Source organism: Dreissena polymorpha, chromosome 12 (genome assembly GCF_020536995.1).
Source record: "Dreissena polymorpha isolate Duluth1 chromosome 12, UMN_Dpol_1.0, whole genome shotgun sequence".
NCBI classification, from domain to species: domain Eukaryota; kingdom Metazoa; phylum Mollusca; class Bivalvia; order Myida; family Dreissenidae; genus Dreissena; species Dreissena polymorpha.
In genome coordinates, this window is record NC_068366.1 from 32,384,334 (window position 1) to 32,402,265 (window position 17,932).

Genomic DNA, 17,932 nt, shown 5'->3' on the forward strand with positions numbered 1-17,932 from the left:
TTTATCTTGACAACATCAAAGCATTCTCTAACAAAAAGTAATGCAAAAGATCGATCATAGCTGAAAATAACAGAAAAGAGACGGGCATGCGTGTAATTGCACTCATAGGCGAGGAGAGAATTTATCATGGTTTACCCCTTTAAAGGGATCTTTTCACGCTTTGGTAAATTGACAAAATTGAAAAAAGTTGTTTCAGATTCGCAAATTTTCGTTTTAGTTATGATATTTGTGAGGAAAGAGTAATACTGAACATTTACCATGGTCTAATATAGCCATTATATGCATCTTTTGACGATTTTAAAACCTAAAAATTATAAAGCGTTGCAACGCGAAACGATTGAATAATTTGGAGAGTTCTGTTTTTGTCGTTAAATTTTGTGAAACTACGAAGATTGCTTATATAAGGTATAAAATACGTCGAGTAAGTGTACTCGGCGGAATAGCTCAGTAGGCTAAAGCGTTTTTACTTCAGGACTCTGGCAGGACTCCAGGGGTCACTGGTTCGAAACCTGGTCCGGGCAATGTTCTTTTCCGTTTTTTAATTTTATTATTGATTTTTTTACTGGAATACGATCCAATGTTTACATTTTTCGATATAAAGCATTTAATGAATAAGTTAAAAAATGCCAAAATCTGTGAAAAGGCACCGGTAAGTCTCGTTCAAACTGAAAACAAAACATAAAGTTGTCTATAGGGTGAAAAACGGATGAATATGTTAAGATGTCGCATTTTAATTTTTATCTTTTACATTACATTGGTTCTCGTTAACAAAACCCCCCAAAAAATAATTTTTCTAAACCCCAGTTGATTAACGTATACATAAAACAACAATTGACATTTTCGCCAATATCGTTTACTTTACGGCATTCAAAAACGATTATATTTACTTATGCGCTAAGAATAGTTCATTGATTGTAAACTTCATTCATAAAATTTTCCCCATCAGGTGGCTACACTACACTGCTAACGTACGTGATACGGATTGAGTGTGCCCGTTGATAGACTATAAAATGTTAAACTAAGATCGGGTGGGCTAAAATGTACAGTAATATGTAGGTCATTTACCATAGACGGTATTACACTCACAATAGCTATTTTACAGTAGTGGTATTCGTGGAATATTGCGTAGGTTTGTCTTTGTGGTTTATTTGATACAAAATGCTGTTAACATTAAATTAATTATCGTGTGTTATGAAACATGAACCCCCAAAATCGCAAATGTGCCCACATTTGCAAGTTTTTACAGTCTTGAATAATTGTCCAAATCTGCAGCTGCATGCATTTGAAATTACTTAAACAATTATTGACGAATGATATATTTTTCCTGACTTATATTGTTTTGGATTGTTTGCTGTTTAAAAACATGAAGTTTGTTACATGCATTTAAGCATGAGTACTGGAATCAATTTTCTTATATGCCTGATATGGTGTACTTTCTTGCTGTTAAGCCGTGCCCGGCTAGCTCAGTTTGAAGATCGCTGTACTCGGATTTCGTCAGTTCGATCCCTAGATCAAGTAGGTTAACTGTTTGAAGACAAATAAACCATACATTTGGACAAGAAATATCACACGTGTACGCAAGCAGTTCATGGTGGTGATGAGCATGCAAGCATTAAGTCGAAATGCTAACAGAAATAATAGAATATGAGAAAGTTAGTAGGACATGAGATTTGGGAGCCCTTTGTAGAAAATCATGCGCTATATCATAGGCTCATTCAGGCTTAATAGCAACGGAAATTAGTATATAAGTAATAAATGTATTTTCAAATCGTCGAAATCGTCCCAAAAGATTTATAATGTTATTTATTTTCACTGATACTTATCCATAAACGAAACACTTTTGAAAAATATAATTATGAATTTAAATGATTTATACCAATAATTTATTTTACATGACATTATGGTCAGGCTGTTGTACATTGTCAATATTATTAATGATATAGGACCATTGACCTCAAGGTTATTTATCAGTTGTTGTGTACAGTATGACAGCGTTGTCTATACAAAACGGTGCATTTATTCTAGTACAACGCTGGAATATTCACCAAACGGTCTCGACAAACGTAAAAATGTATCATATAACCACCAACGCCACCGCCATAGCCGCCGCCACCACCACCACCGCCACCGCCGCTACCACCACCACCACCGCCACCGCCGCTACCACCACCACCACCGCCACTTCCACCGCCACAACCACCGCTACTACTATCGCCACTAACACCGCAACAACCGCCGCCACCACCACCGCCGCCGCCACCACCACCGCCGCCGCCCCCACCACCACAACCACCGCCGCGACCGCCACCACCACGACCACCACGACCTCCACCATCATCATCACCACCACCACCATCATCATCACCACCACCACCACCACCACCACCACCACCACCACCACCACCACCACCACCACCACTACCACCACCACCACCACCACCACCACCACCACCACCACCACCACCACCACCACCACCACCACCACCACCACCACCACCACCGCCACCACCACCGCCACCACCGCCACCACTGCCACCAACGCTACCACCACAGCCACCAGCGCCACCAACACCACCATCACCGCCATTTTGTTAAGCTGGCTAACATTTTACGATTGGCTGCTGTAACTAAGAAATGCGCTTCACGTTCTGTTGAAGTGTTATGAATTTTGTTATGCCGGCATAACATTTAAATTTCCGTCTGTCAATAAGATTTTTTTTAAATGCGAGCGATTCGCTTTTGAGTTGAAATGTTATGAATTTGATTATGCTGGCGTAACATTTTGCGATTGGCTTTACTGTGAATTAGAAATGATAGACCATTTGTGAGCGATTCACTTTCTATGGAAATGTTATGAATTTTGTTATGCCGGCGTAACATTTAAATTTGCTTCTGTCAATAAGAAATGATTCCAAAATGAAAGAAATTCTTTTTTGAGTTGTAATGCTTGGAATTTTGTTAAGCTGACGTAAAATTTTGTGATTGACTTCTGTAAATAAGAAATGATAACATTTTCTGTTCAAATGTTACAATTTTTTTTATGCCGGCGTAACATTACGTCCAGGTCTGTAAACAAGAAATGATTGGGAATGCGAGCGATTCACTTTGTACAGAGTTTAAACCTGGTTAAATTTTGTTAAGCTGGCATAACATTTTGAGTTTGGGTCTGTACATTAGGATTGGTTGGACATTTATAATGCAAGTGATTAACTTTCAGTGGAAATATTTGGAATTGTGTTAAGCTGGCGAAAATGTTGTGTCTTTTTCAGTAAACTAGCATGTCAATTTCTTGATCCTTTTTTAGAAGTTACAAGAACATAGTTACACGAACAAGCCCTCAACGAACTACAGGGGTTTAACATTTGATTAAGAACACAAGAAGATTGTCTCATACCATAAATATATTTTTTATTTTGATGTAGGACAATCCTTTCTGGCCCCAAAACCTTCCGAACGTATTCCACTAATGTTTTATTTGTGCACATTTTAAATAATCGAGTTCACATAAATCACGTCCCGTCGATTCTTCAGTTTACAAAATCCTGGTTTAATCATTTGCGACACGTTGTATTTAAAATTGGAACGTCCTCGAAATGAGTGCATTATTTTGTATGGTCTTTTGCGCTTAATTGGGATTCCAAAATGTATCATGTTTTAAAAATGTCATTAAAGATCTTGCTATATAAGTAGAAGAGGTTATGAAGATGAAGCTAACGGATACGGATGGCTTGTTGAGATATTTTGCGCAAAATTACTATACATTGAAACGGAAAATAGTGGATTGTAGAAGATCTTAAACGCTGTAAAATAAAAGTATTTAATTAGAATATTCAATTTTAATTCAAATAAATACAGAACTACAATGTCTGCTAGTGTTTATATTTGTAGCAGTAATTCTGATTGTGATGATAGTAAGATTGATAAATGAGTGCTGCGAACAACAAGAATGGTTTTCTTCGAGGACCGAGAACCCAAGTCAGCCGAACAGGTATAGCATTTAACTTGTTTTATGTACTAATTGCAATTAAACCAAGTATTTACACATAAAAGCTAAGAGCATTCAAGAAGAACTATTTTATGTGCATGTCTTGTTCGCGCTGTATTTTATAGAGCTATTACTAAAAAGTATCTTTCAGTATCAGATGTCTTGTATGTTTAAGCAGTTAAACAATGTTTGTTACATGCCTCTAATTTTTACTGCATGCGTTTAACAGCTCTCATGGAATCGACGGGCGCATAGAACTCGTGCAACACGAACATTCATCTATAAATGCTACTATTCTTCATCGTGTTCATAGAACCAGCAACGTGTCTTCGTCTAAACATTTGACTGGTTGCGGCTGTTAAGTGATTAATTTTACTGGTGGCGGCTGTCTAGTGAATCATGTGACTGGTTACGGCTGTCTAGTGAATACTATCCGTTTAAGTAACACTGTTGAGCGGATAGATGACAGTCAAGAGGAGTAGAAAAATATAACGTTTGGTCAAGAAGCGAAATGTGGTTATTACTTTTTAATGTTACACTGAATAGTGCTTTCATTATTGAATTATTGACACTGTATCTCTGTTTACTCGGTGCTTATATGATTTCAATCCATGTTTCGTTCTTAAGATTTTATATTTTCTCGAAATTATCGAATATGCGTTTTATATTTTAAAACTGCTTGTACAAGTGAATATTTTATTAAAGTTAAAACGGATCGAATGAAACAAAACGTTGTTTTGTTTTCATTTTTTAAATGCAGCATGAAATATGTAATATGTCGATATTGATTCCAAAGAGATTGTAATAAAAACAATTCCAACACTCGCTGCAAAAGAATGATATAGATTCAACTGAATTGCCTGCTTTTGTTTGTAAACTGTGCAATATGCGCTTATAAAAACGTCCATATTTGTTCGAGAAGGTTGAGCGATGAACATTCGTTTCCTTAAATGGACATCTACAGATTAACAAAACTTCATTTTTCCAAGATTTTATGACATATTAAGGGATAATATAACATTGCAAACCAGGGAGCAAAATAATTTTCTTTTCTATAAACATTAAAAATCGAATAAGTTACAAAGTGCTGCAAAGGCGAAACCGTCGATTACACTGGACTGTTTTGTAGTTTAATTGTGTGCCGACACGTGGATAGCGTATATAAAGCATAACAAGGATAACGCAATATTACAGTCAATGTGGCTGTCGTTTAAGACGATAGACTTATTACAAAGTACCCCATTAACTATCTTGCATAAAAACTTCAAATATCTAATGGCTCTTGTTCTTCTCACCAAGTTGTGTAATATTTTTTTTTATTTTCGTCACACATTTTGTTTGCTTCGATGATGAGTAAAATGCTTAACACAACATCAAATATCCATTTCCTCATCGCCATTCATCTTTTCCATTTTAAATCCCTTGGTCTTGGTGCAAGCAGGCAAATTTTTGTGGATAGACATTCTTTGATCGACTGACAAAGGAACGTCTTATTCATCAAAGATTTCCATAGAAAAGTAAAAGAAAATTTCACTGACACCTTTCTTTATTCGTCAATTGTTCAACAAAACATCGCGTTATTCGAGTAAATTTTAAAGAAATCGAAAATGCAGTATCACCGGTTTCATTCGAGTAATATAGTCCAACACTGTTTAATATTCACGATGTGTTTAAATAATCCATCGTAAACATACACAATCGGGACACAATTATTTGTTTAACACATTCGCGTCCTTGGATGGTTTAAACTGAATAGTGCAGTTTACATCACCGCTGTGCGATTTCGGTCCTACTAACTGCTGCTAAATCGCACAAAGACACAACGACGCACACATACGAAGGGGGCAGTCTACAGTTTTTCTTGAAAATCACCAGGCCGACAACCACTGGTCTGCAAAACACCCTCAAAACAAGGCCTTCAGTCCCAACCTGAAAATAGATTCAGACAATATTCAGTGCAGCTCATCAACAGCTTGCAAATAAAGCACAAAACAATGCAGAAAAAGCAATTTAAACTGGTATCTGGGGTAAAATAGACCTTTTCGGAGGTCTCGGAACTTGCCCGTAAAAACCCCATTTTCAGATAAACCCGGCAATCACATTTATCTTTCCGGGTAAGAATACGCACACAGTGGACAACATGCTTTGCACTATCACAGCAAATGCTTTCAAACTGAGCCAGACAAAATGGGTCATTATCATTGAACTTTTTTGCACTGCTAACTTATTTAAACCCACCGTTGAAATCTATCAAATTCCGGCTGCTTTAAGCAGGAAGTACATTTGTTTACATCTCACTGAGCATGTTGTTGTTGTTGACTAAAATTCAGGTAACTTAGTTTCGAATTACTGAAAACATGTGAAATTACTAGAATATTGACCATTTATACTTACATTTAAGCTCCTGGAGTCAAAAAACAATTTTGTTAGGTCATACGCCTTATGTTCAGGAAATTGACCGGGGCCAATGCGCAAATAGGGCTACAAAACTGTAGACTGCCTCCTTAAGATAGCAGTCCAAAGTTTTAAACCCATCGAAATTTGAATTATTTGTACTCTTCAGTCAATTCTGGATGAAACTGGGTGGTTTTCTTTGTAATATAATTGCAATGTACAATTTAAGACTATTTTTAGTGAGCATATCAGCGGCAGCATTTTCACGCAACTTTTTGGTCATTCTTTCGGTATTCTCCGCAAGTCTAAAAATCACTCAATTTGCACAGATATGAGAAGTAGATATAATCATATTGCCAAAAATCACTCACAATGAGTGTCAGCTTACATCCTGAGTCAAAAATTACTCACTACACTGGTCAAAGTTAAAAAAATAAATGAATTGTGATGTTTTCCCCTTCAAATCAGTGTTTTTTACTCACTTTTCATCAAAGTGTCTGCACATTTAGGGGTTTTAAATGGTTTGAAAGGCACTAAATGTTGTACGTATAGTTGAAATAAGTCAGCTTAGTCTTTCTTGCATGAACAACTAAGCATATCGCACAAAGAAACAAAGACTGCGTCTCTAAAGCAGATGTGCGTACCAAGCAAAATAGGGTTTTCTTCAAAAATCAGGCTTACCTCCCCCTACTGGAATGTTAATATCTCTGCTAAAATTGCTCAGAATTCAATGGAAAAGCTGTTTTCAGGTGTTGATGACTCTATTTTATCAAAACATGTCACCTTTGACTATGGGGCGTTGGGTGTGAAATTTGGGATATTTACCTTAAGGGGGCAGTCTACAGTTTTCTTGAAAATCACCAGGCCGACAACCACTGGTCTGCAAAACACCCTCAAAACAAGGCCTTCAGTCCCAACCTGAAAATAGATTCAGACAATATTCAGTGCAGCTCATCAACAGCTTGCAAATAAAGCACAAAACAATGCAGAAAAAGCACTTTAAACTGGTATCTGGGGTAAAATAGACCTTTTCGGAGGTCTCGGAACTTGCCCGTAAAAACCCCATTTTCAGATAAACCCGGCAATCACATTTATCTTTCCGGGTAAGAATACGCACACAGTGGACAACATGCTTTGCACTATCACAGCAAATGCTTTCAAACTGAGCCAGACAAAATGGGTCATTATCATTGAACTTTTTTGCACTGCTAACTTATTTAAACCCACCGTTGAAATCTATCAAATTCCGGCTGCTTTAAGCAGGAAGTACATTTGTTTACATCTCACTGAGCATGTTGTTGTTGTTGACTAAAATTCAGGTAACTTAGTTTCGAATTACTGAAAACATGTGAAATTACTAGAATATTGACCATTTATACTTACATTTAAGCTCCTGGAGTCAAAAAACAATTTTGTTTAGGTCATACGCCTTATGTTCAGGAAATTGACCGGGGCCAATGCGCAAATAGGGCTACAAAACTGTAGACTGCCTCCTTAAGATAGCAGTCCAAAGTTTTAAACCCATCGAAATTTGAATTATTTGTACTCTTCAGTCAATTCTGGATGAAACTGGGTGGTTTTCTTTGCAATATAATTGCAATGTACAATTTAAGACTATTTTTAGTGAGCATATCAGCGGCAGCATTTTCACGCAACTTTTTGGTCATTCTTTCGGTATTCTCCGCAAGTCTAAAAATCACTCAATTTGCACAGATATGAGAAGTAGATATAATCATATTGCCAAAAATCACTCACAATGAGTGTCAGCTTACATCCTGAGTCAAAAATTACTCACTACACTGGTCAAAGTTAAAAAAAATAAATGAATTGTGATGTTTTTCCCCTTCAAATCAGTGTTTTTTACTCACTTTTCATCAAAGTGTCTGCACATTTAGGGGTTTAAATGGTTTGAAAGGCACTAAATGTTGTACGTATAGTTGAAATAAGTCAGCTTAGTCTTTCTTGCATGAACAACTAAGCATATCGCACAAAGAAACAAAGACTGCGTCTCTAAAGCAGATGTGCGTACCAAGCAAAATAGGGTTTTCTTCAAAAATCAGGCTTACCTCCCCCTACTGGAATGTTAATATCTCTGCTAAAATTGCTCAGAATTCAATGGGAAAGCTGTTTTCAGGTGTTGATGACTCTATTTTATCAAAACATGTCACCTTTGACTATGGGGCGTTGGGTGTGAAATTTGGGATATTTACCTTAAGGGGGCAGTCTACAGTTTTTCTTGAAAATCACCAGGCCGACAACCACTGGTCTGCAAAACACCCTCAAAACAAGGCCTTCAGTCCCAACCTGAAAATAGATTCAGACAATATTCAGTGCAGCTCATCAACAGCTTGCAAATAAAGCACAAAACAATGCAGAAAAAGCACTTTAAACTGGTATCTGGGGTAAAATAGACCTTTTCGGAGGTCTCGGAACTTGCCCGTAAAAACCCCATTTTCAGATAAACCCGGCAATCACATTTATCTTTCCGGGTAAGAATACGCACACAGTGGACAACATGCTTTGCACTATCACAGCAAATGCTTTCAAACTGAGCCAGACAAAATGGGTCATTATCATTGAACTTTTTTGCACTGCTAACTTATTTAAACCCACCGTTGAAATCTATCAAATTCCGGCTGCTTTAAGCAGGAAGTACATTTGTTTACATCTCACTGAGCATGTTGTTGTTGTTGACTAAAATTCAGGTAACTTAGTTTCGAATTACTGAAAACATGTGAAATTACTAGAATATTGACCATTTATACTTACATTTAAGCTCCTGGAGTCAAAAAACAATTTTGTTTAGGTCATACGCCTTATGTTCAGGAAATTGACCGGGGCCAATGCGCAAATAGGGCTACAAAACTGTAGACTGCCTCCTTAAGATAGCAGTCCAAAGTTTTAAACCCATCGAAATTTGAATTATTTGTACTCTTCAGTCAATTCTGGATGAAACTGGGTGGTTTTCTTTGTAATATAATTGCAATGTACAATTTAAGACTATTTTTAGTGAGCATATCAGCGGCAGCATTTTCACGCAACTTTTTGGTCATTCTTTCGGTATTCTCCGCAAGTCTAAAAATCACTCAATTTGCACAGATATGAGAAGTAGATATAATCATATTGCCAAAAATCACTCACAATGAGTGTCAGCTTACATCCTGAGTCAAAAATTACTCACTACACTGGTCAAAGTTAAAAAAATAAATGAATTGTGATGTTTTTCCCCTTCAAATCAGTGTTTTTTACTCACTTTTCATCAAAGTGTCTGCACATTTAGGGGTTTAAATGGTTTGAAAGGCACTAAATGTTGTACGTATAGTTGAAATAAGTCAGCTTAGTCTTTCTTGCATGAACAACTAAGCATATCGCACAAAGAAACAAAGACTGCGTCTCTAAAGCAGATGTGCGTACCAAGCAAAATAGGGTTTTCTTCAAAAATCAGGCTTACCTCCCCCTACTGGAATGTTAATATCTCTGCTAAAATTGCTCAGAATTCAATGGGAAAGCTGTTTTCAGGTGTTGATGACTCTATTTTATCAAAACATGTCACCTTTGACTATGGGGCGTTGGGTGTGAAATTTGGGATATTTACCTTAAGGGGGCAGTCTACAGTTTTTCTTGAAAATCACCAGGCCGACAACCACTGGTCTGCAAAACACCCTCAAAACAAGGCCTTCAGTCCCAACCTGAAAATAGATTCAGACAATATTCAGTGCAGCTCATCAACAGCTTGCAAATAAAGCACAAAACAATGCAGAAAAAGCACTTTAAACTGGTATCTGGGGTAAAATAGACCTTTTCGGAGGTCTCGGAACTTGCCCGTAAAAACCCCATTTTCAGATAAACCCGGCAATCACATTTATCTTTCCGGGTAAGAATACGCACACAGTGGACAACATGCTTTGCACTATCACAGCAAATGCTTTCAAACTGAGCCAGACAAAATGGGTCATTATCATTGAACTTTTTTGCACTGCTAACTTATTTAAACCCACCGTTGAAATCTATCAAATTCCGGCTGCTTTAAGCAGGAAGTACATTTGTTTACATCTCACTGAGCATGTTGTTGTTGTTGACTAAAATTCAGGTAACTTAGTTTCGAATTACTGAAAACATGTGAAATTACTAGAATATTGACCATTTATACTTACATTTAAGCTCCTGGAGTCAAAAAACAATTTTGTTTAGGTCATACGCCTTATGTTCAGGAAATTGACCGGGGCCAATGCGCAAATAGGGCTACAAAACTGTAGACTGCCTCCTTAAGATAGCAGTCCAAAGTTTTAAACCCATCGAAATTTGAATTATTTGTACTCTTCAGTCAATTCTGGATGAAACTGGGTGGTTTTCTTTGCAATATAATTGCAATGTACAATTTAAGACTATTTTTAGTGAGCATATCAGCGGCAGCATTTTCACGCAACTTTTTGGTCATTCTTTCGGTATTCTCCGCAAGTCTAAAAATCACTCAATCTGCACAGATATGAGAAGTAGATATAATCATATTGCCAAAAATCACTCACAATGAGTGTCAGCTTACATCCTGAGTCAAAAATTACTCACTACACTGGTCAAAGTTAAAAAAAATAAATGAATTGTGATGTTTTTCCCCTTCAAATCAGTGTTTTTTACTCACTTTTCATCAAAGTGTCTGCACATTTAGGGGTTTAAATGGTTTGAAAGGCACTAAATGTTGTACGTATAGTTGAAATAAGTCAGCTTAGTCTTTCTTGCATGAACAACTAAGCATATCGCACAAAGAAACAAAGACTGCGTCTCTAAAGCAGATGTGCGTACCAAGCAAAATAGGGTTTTCTTCAAAAATCAGGCTTACCTCCCCCTACTGGAATGTTAATATCTCTGCTAAAATTGCTCAGAATTCAATGGGAAAGCTGTTTTCAGGTGTTGATGACTCTATTTTATCAAAACATGTCACCTTTGACTATGGGGCGTTGGGTGTGAAATTTGGGATATTTACCTTAAGGGGGCAGTCTACAGTTTTTCTTGAAAATCACCAGGCCGACAACCACTGGTCTGCAAAACACCCTCAAAACAAGGCCTTCAGTCCCAACCTGAAAATAGATTCAGACAATATTCAGTGCAGCTCATCAACAGCTTGCAAATAAAGCACAAAACAATGCAGAAAAAGCACTTTAAACTGGTATCTGGGGTAAAATAGACCTTTTCGGAGGTCTCGGAACTTGCCCGTAAAAACCCCATTTTCAGATAAACCCGGCAATCACATTTATCTTTCCGGGTAAGAATACGCACACAGTGGACAACATGCTTTGCACTATCACAGCAAATGCTTTCAAACTGAGCCAGACAAAATGGGTCATTATCATTGAACTTTTTTGCACTGCTAACTTATTTAAACCCACCGTTGAAATCTATCAAATTCCGGCTGCTTTAAGCAGGAAGTACATTTGTTTACATCTCACTGAGCATGTTGTTGTTGTTGACTAAAATTCAGGTAACTTAGTTTCGAATTACTGAAAACATGTGAAATTACTAGAATATTGACCATTTATACTTACATTTAAGCTCCTGGAGTCAAAAAACAATTTTGTTTAGGTCATACGCCTTATGTTCAGGAAATTGACCGGGGCCAATGCGCAAATAGGGCTACAAAACTGTAGACTGCCTCCTTAAGATAGCAGTCCAAAGTTTTAAACCCATCGAAATTTGAATTATTTGTACTCTTCAGTCAATTCTGGATGAAACTGGGTGGTTTTCTTTGCAATATAATTGCAATGTACAATTTAAGACTATTTTTAGTGAGCATATCAGCGGCAGCATTTTCACGCAACTTTTTGGTCATTCTTTCGGTATTCTCCGCAAGTCTAAAAATCACTCAATTTGCACAGATATGAGAAGTAGATATAATCATATTGCCAAAAATCACTCACAATGAGTGTCAGCTTACATCCTGAGTCAAAAATTACTCACTACACTGGTCAAAGTTAAAAAAAATAAATGAATTGTGATGTTTTTCCCCTTCAAATCAGTGTTTTTTACTCACTTTTCATCAAAGTGTCTGCACATTTAGGGGTTTAAATGGTTTGAAAGGCACTAAATGTTGTACGTATAGTTGAAATAAGTCAGCTTAGTCTTTCTTGCATGAACAACTAAGCATATCGCACAAAGAAACAAAGACTGCGTCTCTAAAGCAGATGTGCGTACCAAGCAAAATAGGGTTTTCTTCAAAAATCAGGCTTACCTCCCCCTACTGGAATGTTAATATCTCTGCTAAAATTGCTCAGAATTCAATGGGAAAGCTGTTTTCAGGTGTTGATGACTCTATTTTATCAAAACATGTCACCTTTGACTATGGGGCGTTGGGTGTGAAATTTGGGATATTTACCTTAAGGGGGCAGTCTACAGTTTTTCTTGAAAATCACCAGGCCGACAACCACTGGTCTGCAAAACACCCTCAAAACAAGGCCTTCAGTCCCAACCTGAAAATAGATTCAGACAATATTCAGTGCAGCTCATCAACAGCTTGCAAATAAAGCACAAAACAATGCAGAAAAAGCACTTTAAACTGGTATCTGGGGTAAAATAGACCTTTTCGGAGGTCTCGGAACTTGCCCGTAAAAACCCCATTTTCAGATAAACCCGGCAATCACATTTATCTTTCCGGGTAAGAATACGCACACAGTGGACAACATGCTTTGCACTATCACAGCAAATGCTTTCAAACTGAGCCAGACAAAATGGGTCATTACCATTGAACTTTTTTGCACTGCTAACTTATTAAAACCCACCGTTGAAATCTATCAAATTCCGGCTGCTTTAAGCAGGAAGTACATTTGTTTACATCTCACTGAGCATGTTGTTGTTGTTGACTAAAATTCAGGTAACTTAGTTTCGAATTACTGAAAACATGTGAAATTACTAGAATATTGACCATTTATACTTACATTTAAGCTCCTGGAGTCAAAAAACAATTTTGTTTAGGTCATACGCCTTATGTTCAGGAAATTGACCGGGGCCAATGCGCAAATAGGGCTACAAAACTGTAGACTGCCTCCTTAAGATAGCAGTCCAAAGTTTTAAACCCATCGAAATTTGAATTATTTGTACTCTTCAGTCAATTCTGGATGAAACTGGGTGGTTTTCTTTGTAATATAATTGCAATGTACAATTTAAGACTATTTTTAGTGAGCATATCAGCGGCAGCATTTTCACGCAACTTTTTGGTCATTCTTTCGGTATTCTCCGCAAGTCTAAAAATCACTCAATTTGCACAGATATGAGAAGTAGATATAATCATATTGCCAAAAATCACTCACAATGAGTGTCAGCTTACATCCTGAGTCAAAAATTACTCACTACACTGGTCAAAGTTAAAAAAAATAAATGAATTGTGATGTTTTTCCCCTTCAAATCAGTGTTTTTTACTCACTTTTCATCAAAGTGTCTGCACATTTAGGGGTTTAAATGGTTTGAAAGGCACTAAATGTTGTACGTATAGTTGAAATAAGTCAGCTTAGTCTTTCTTGCATGAACAACTAAGCATATCGCACAAAGAAACAAAGACTGCGTCTCTAAAGCAGATGTGCGTACCAAGCAAAATAGGGTTTTCTTCAAAAATCAGGCTTACCTCCCCCTACTGGAATGTTAATATCTCTGCTAAAATTGCTCAGAATTCAATGGGAAAGCTGTTTTCAGGTGTTGATGACTCTATTTTATCAAAACATGTCACCTTTGACTATGGGGCGTTGGGTGTGAAATTTGGGATATTTACCTTAAGGGGGCAGTCTACAGTTTTTCTTGAAAATCACCAGGCCGACAACCACTGGTCTGCAAAACACCCTCAAAACAAGGCCTTCAGTCCCAACCTGAAAATAGATTCAGACAATATTCAGTGCAGCTCATCAACAGCTTGCAAATAAAGCACAAAACAATGCAGAAAAAGCACTTTAAACTGGTATCTGGGGTAAAATAGACCTTTTCAGGGGTCTCGGAACTTGCCCGTAAAAACCCCATTTTCAGATAAACCCGGCAATCACATTTATCTTTCCGGGTAAGAATACGCACACAGTGGACAACATGCTTTGCACTATCACAGCAAATGCTTTCAAACTGAGCCAGACAAAATGGGTCATTACCATTGAACTTTTTTGCACTGCTAACTTATTTAAACCCACCGTTGAAATCTATCAAATTCCGGCTGCTTTAAGCAGGAAGTACATTTGTTTACATCTCACTGCGCATGTTGTTGTTGTTGACTAAAATTCAGGTAACTTAGTTTCGAATTACTGAAAACATGTGAAATTACTAGAATATTGACCATTTATACTTACATTTAAGCTCCTGGAGTCAAAAAACAATTTTGTTTAGGTCATACGCCTTATGTTCAGGAAATTGGCCTGAACATAAGGAAATTGGCCCGGGGCCAATGCGCAAATAGGGCTACAAAACTGTAGACTGCCTCCGAACAAATACACCGTGAATTGGGATCCCAACATTCAGTCATGTTAACTGTTAAATTGGTTAAATGGGATAAATAAAAGGTTAATCGGAGTTAAATTCTTGCTATATAAGCATAAGCGGCGGGAATATGAGGATGAAGCTAACGGATACGGGTGGCCTGTTGGAAAAGTTTTACGCAAAATTTCTTTATATTGAAACGGATTTTTCAATATTGATTAACAAAGAACTACAATGTCTGATATAGCTATCACGTTAATCGGAGCAATAATTCTACTTGTGATTTTTGTGTTCTGCAAAAAAGGGTCGAGGACGGAGAACCCAAGTCAGCCAAACGGGTATAGCGTTTTATTTATTTTAAACTCTTGCCTTTATTGTGTTGTAAAGACATGAACTGCTTTATTAAATGTCTAACGTTTATTGAAAATGTTTTCATTTAGTATAAAAAGTCGATGAACTCTTGACAGGCTGAATATACTCGAAATTAGGTTAAATATATATATGCTTATTGACATTAAAAACAAAATCAACAATTAAAACATCATTATCCATGGATTTTCTGATCAAAAGTGGTATTTAAAGTTAGTACAGAAGATACATTTTCAAGAATAAACATCATAATTATAAATGTTTTGCAGAATTTGTGCCTTGTATCCAGTATTCTCACTGTACCAGTTATCGGTTGAAAAACAAATAACATTATTTTAATGTTCGCAACCCCTTGTTCCCCAAAAAATTCATAAAAAATGGAATTTTTAGAGTAATTCATTAAGGCAAACAAAATGCTTTCTTAAACCCTAATATTATTCCTGCAGTCATTTGTCATCAATATCTTATGTTTAAAAAAATCATTCGTTCATGCTATGTAAGATGTCGTTGTGTACTTTTGCTGTTTAGAGGAAACTGAAAGAAATTCATGTACGTTTCATGCCTCTAATATTCACTGTTTGCGTTAAACAGCTGTCATTCAATCAACGTGCGAATAGAACTCGTTCTAGACGGACATGCTGCTCTTCAGCGTGTTCATAGAAACCACGATGAGGGTTCATCACAACATTGCACTGGCTGCGGCTGTCGTGTTTGGACAAGGTTTGAAGACCATCGACATGCCATTGAAAACCACGTGATTCCTATACGACTCAGCACCACTGTTGAGCGGATAGAAGACAATCAAGCGGACTAGAAAACATAACATTATAACACTGAATAGTGCTTCATTATTTACACTACCGTATATCTTTGCTTATTCTGTGTTTTTCTATTTATCAATCCATGTTTCGTACTTAAGATTTTATATTTGCTCAAAATTATCGAATATACATATTATATTTTAAAACTGCTTGTACAAGTGTATACTCTATTAAAGTTATAACGCATCGAATAAAACTCAACATTGTTTTGTTTTCCTTGTTTATATGAATTGCAGCATGAAATGGCCTGTATTATTATTTGAGTTATACAATCGCGGCTTCATACCACATCGTAAAACACTTCAAAGTAGGTCTGTGTTTATCATGACGCAGCAGAAAGTGTACTATGGCAAGCAGTTCGACGCATAATCCCAAGAAACTAGGTTTCTCATGAGAACCTAAGTTCTCAGAATGAGAACCTAGGTTCTCAGAATGAGAACCTAGGTTCTCGCTTGAAGATTGCACATGGCGTCAAGAACCCAAGTTTTCAAATGAGAACCTAGGTTTTCATGAGAACCTAGGTTCTCATTTGAAAACCTATGTTTTCATGAGAACCTAGGTTCTCATGAAAAACCTAGTTTCTTGGGATTATGCGTCGAACTGCTTGCCATATCCGTGGTTTTTATTTGGGAACCATAGGTTCTCTGAGAACCTAGGTTCTCTGAGAACCTAGGTTTTCAGAAAACCTAGGTTCTCATGAGTACCTAGGTTCTCATTATGAGAACCAAGGTTCTCATAGAACTCAGGTTCTCATGAGAACATAGGTTCTTTGAAAACCTAGGTTCTCTGAGAACCTAGGTTCTCACAGAACCTAGGTTCTCTGAAAACCTAGGTTCTCTGAAAACCTAGGTTCTCTGAGAACCTAGGTTCTCACAGAACCTAGGTTTTCAGAATTACGCGTCGGACGGCGTAAACTTGCTCGTTTGGAATACGGGACACATATTATTCAGGGCGCAGGATCAATGGGGTTCACATATGATTACACACGGGCTGGACAGAATGAAAACACGCCGTTAAGAACTTTATTTTTGCAGATATCTCAAGTTATTGAAATATGTTTGCAAAGTCTTTAGCGCATAAGTTTTTCTTGCAGTGTTGCCGATATCTTACTATTGAATAATACATTATTACACATAATCAATAGAGATAAAACTTGTATTTTATACCATAATGATTGCTTCCTACATGTAGGTCACAGATATACTTAAAATAGAAAACTGTACCGTACAGTCGTTTGAGGCCCGAACAAGGGAATTGAATATTTGAAACTCATTTAATGCTGTAACAATATATTATGTAACGATTGATCTGAATTTTTAAATGAGAACCTAGGTTCTCATTCTGAGAACTTAAGTTCTCGTTTGGTATCATAGGTTTTCAAAATTTTGAAAACCTAGGTTCTCATGAGAACCTAGGTTCTCATTTGAAAACCTAGGTTCTCATAAGAACCTAGGTTCTCATTCTGAGAACCTAGGTTCTCACGAGAAACCTAGTTTCTTGGGATTATGCGTCGAACCGCTTGCCATAGTGTACTGAATACAATCACAACACTCGCTGCACAAGTTTATGTGTTTGTACCATGTGCGATTTCAAATAAACTTATAAAACGTTCATATAATAGTATGTTCAATAAGGGGAGCGATTTACATCGATATCATTAAAAGGACTCTCACAGATTGAACAAATGCAATTATTCAAACTTTTTGTTACATAGTAAAGAATATTATAACTCTGCAAACCAAAATAACACTAAAAACGTAGAGTATTCAAAATACTTTCTTGTTTATGATAAATTACCATTTAAAATCCATAAACGCGAAAACGCTGATTATTTATGAATGTTTCTGTTGTCTTCGTTAAATGATGTGCCGACACGGGGATATCTAATATAAAGTATAACAACGATTGCACAATATGATAGTCA

At 36.9% G+C, this 17,932-nt stretch overlaps 2 long non-coding RNA genes across 3 annotated transcripts; one reads left to right on the forward strand and one right to left on the reverse strand.

Moving 5' to 3' along the window:
* Positions 1-5,390: 5,390 nt before the first annotated feature.
* On the reverse strand, positions 5,391-14,236 carry LOC127854155 (uncharacterized). Of its 2 annotated transcripts, none has more exons than XR_008036937.1 (6): positions 14,133-14,236; positions 12,747-12,840; positions 11,361-11,454; positions 9,975-10,068; positions 8,590-8,683; positions 5,391-5,914 (listed from the first exon to the last, which is right to left on the reverse strand). It is a non-coding gene; the product is annotated as an uncharacterized LOC127854155 (long non-coding RNA). The 2 variants fall into 2 exon arrangements; XR_008036938.1 differs by lacking the exon at positions 5,391-5,914 and adding an exon at positions 7,203-7,297.
* A 607-nt stretch (positions 14,237-14,843) lies between these two features.
* LOC127854158 (uncharacterized) lies at positions 14,844-16,214 on the forward strand. Its single transcript, XR_008036942.1, has 2 exons — positions 14,844-15,156; positions 15,779-16,214. It is a non-coding gene; the product is annotated as an uncharacterized LOC127854158 (long non-coding RNA).
* Positions 16,215-17,932: the final 1,718 nt, after the last annotated feature.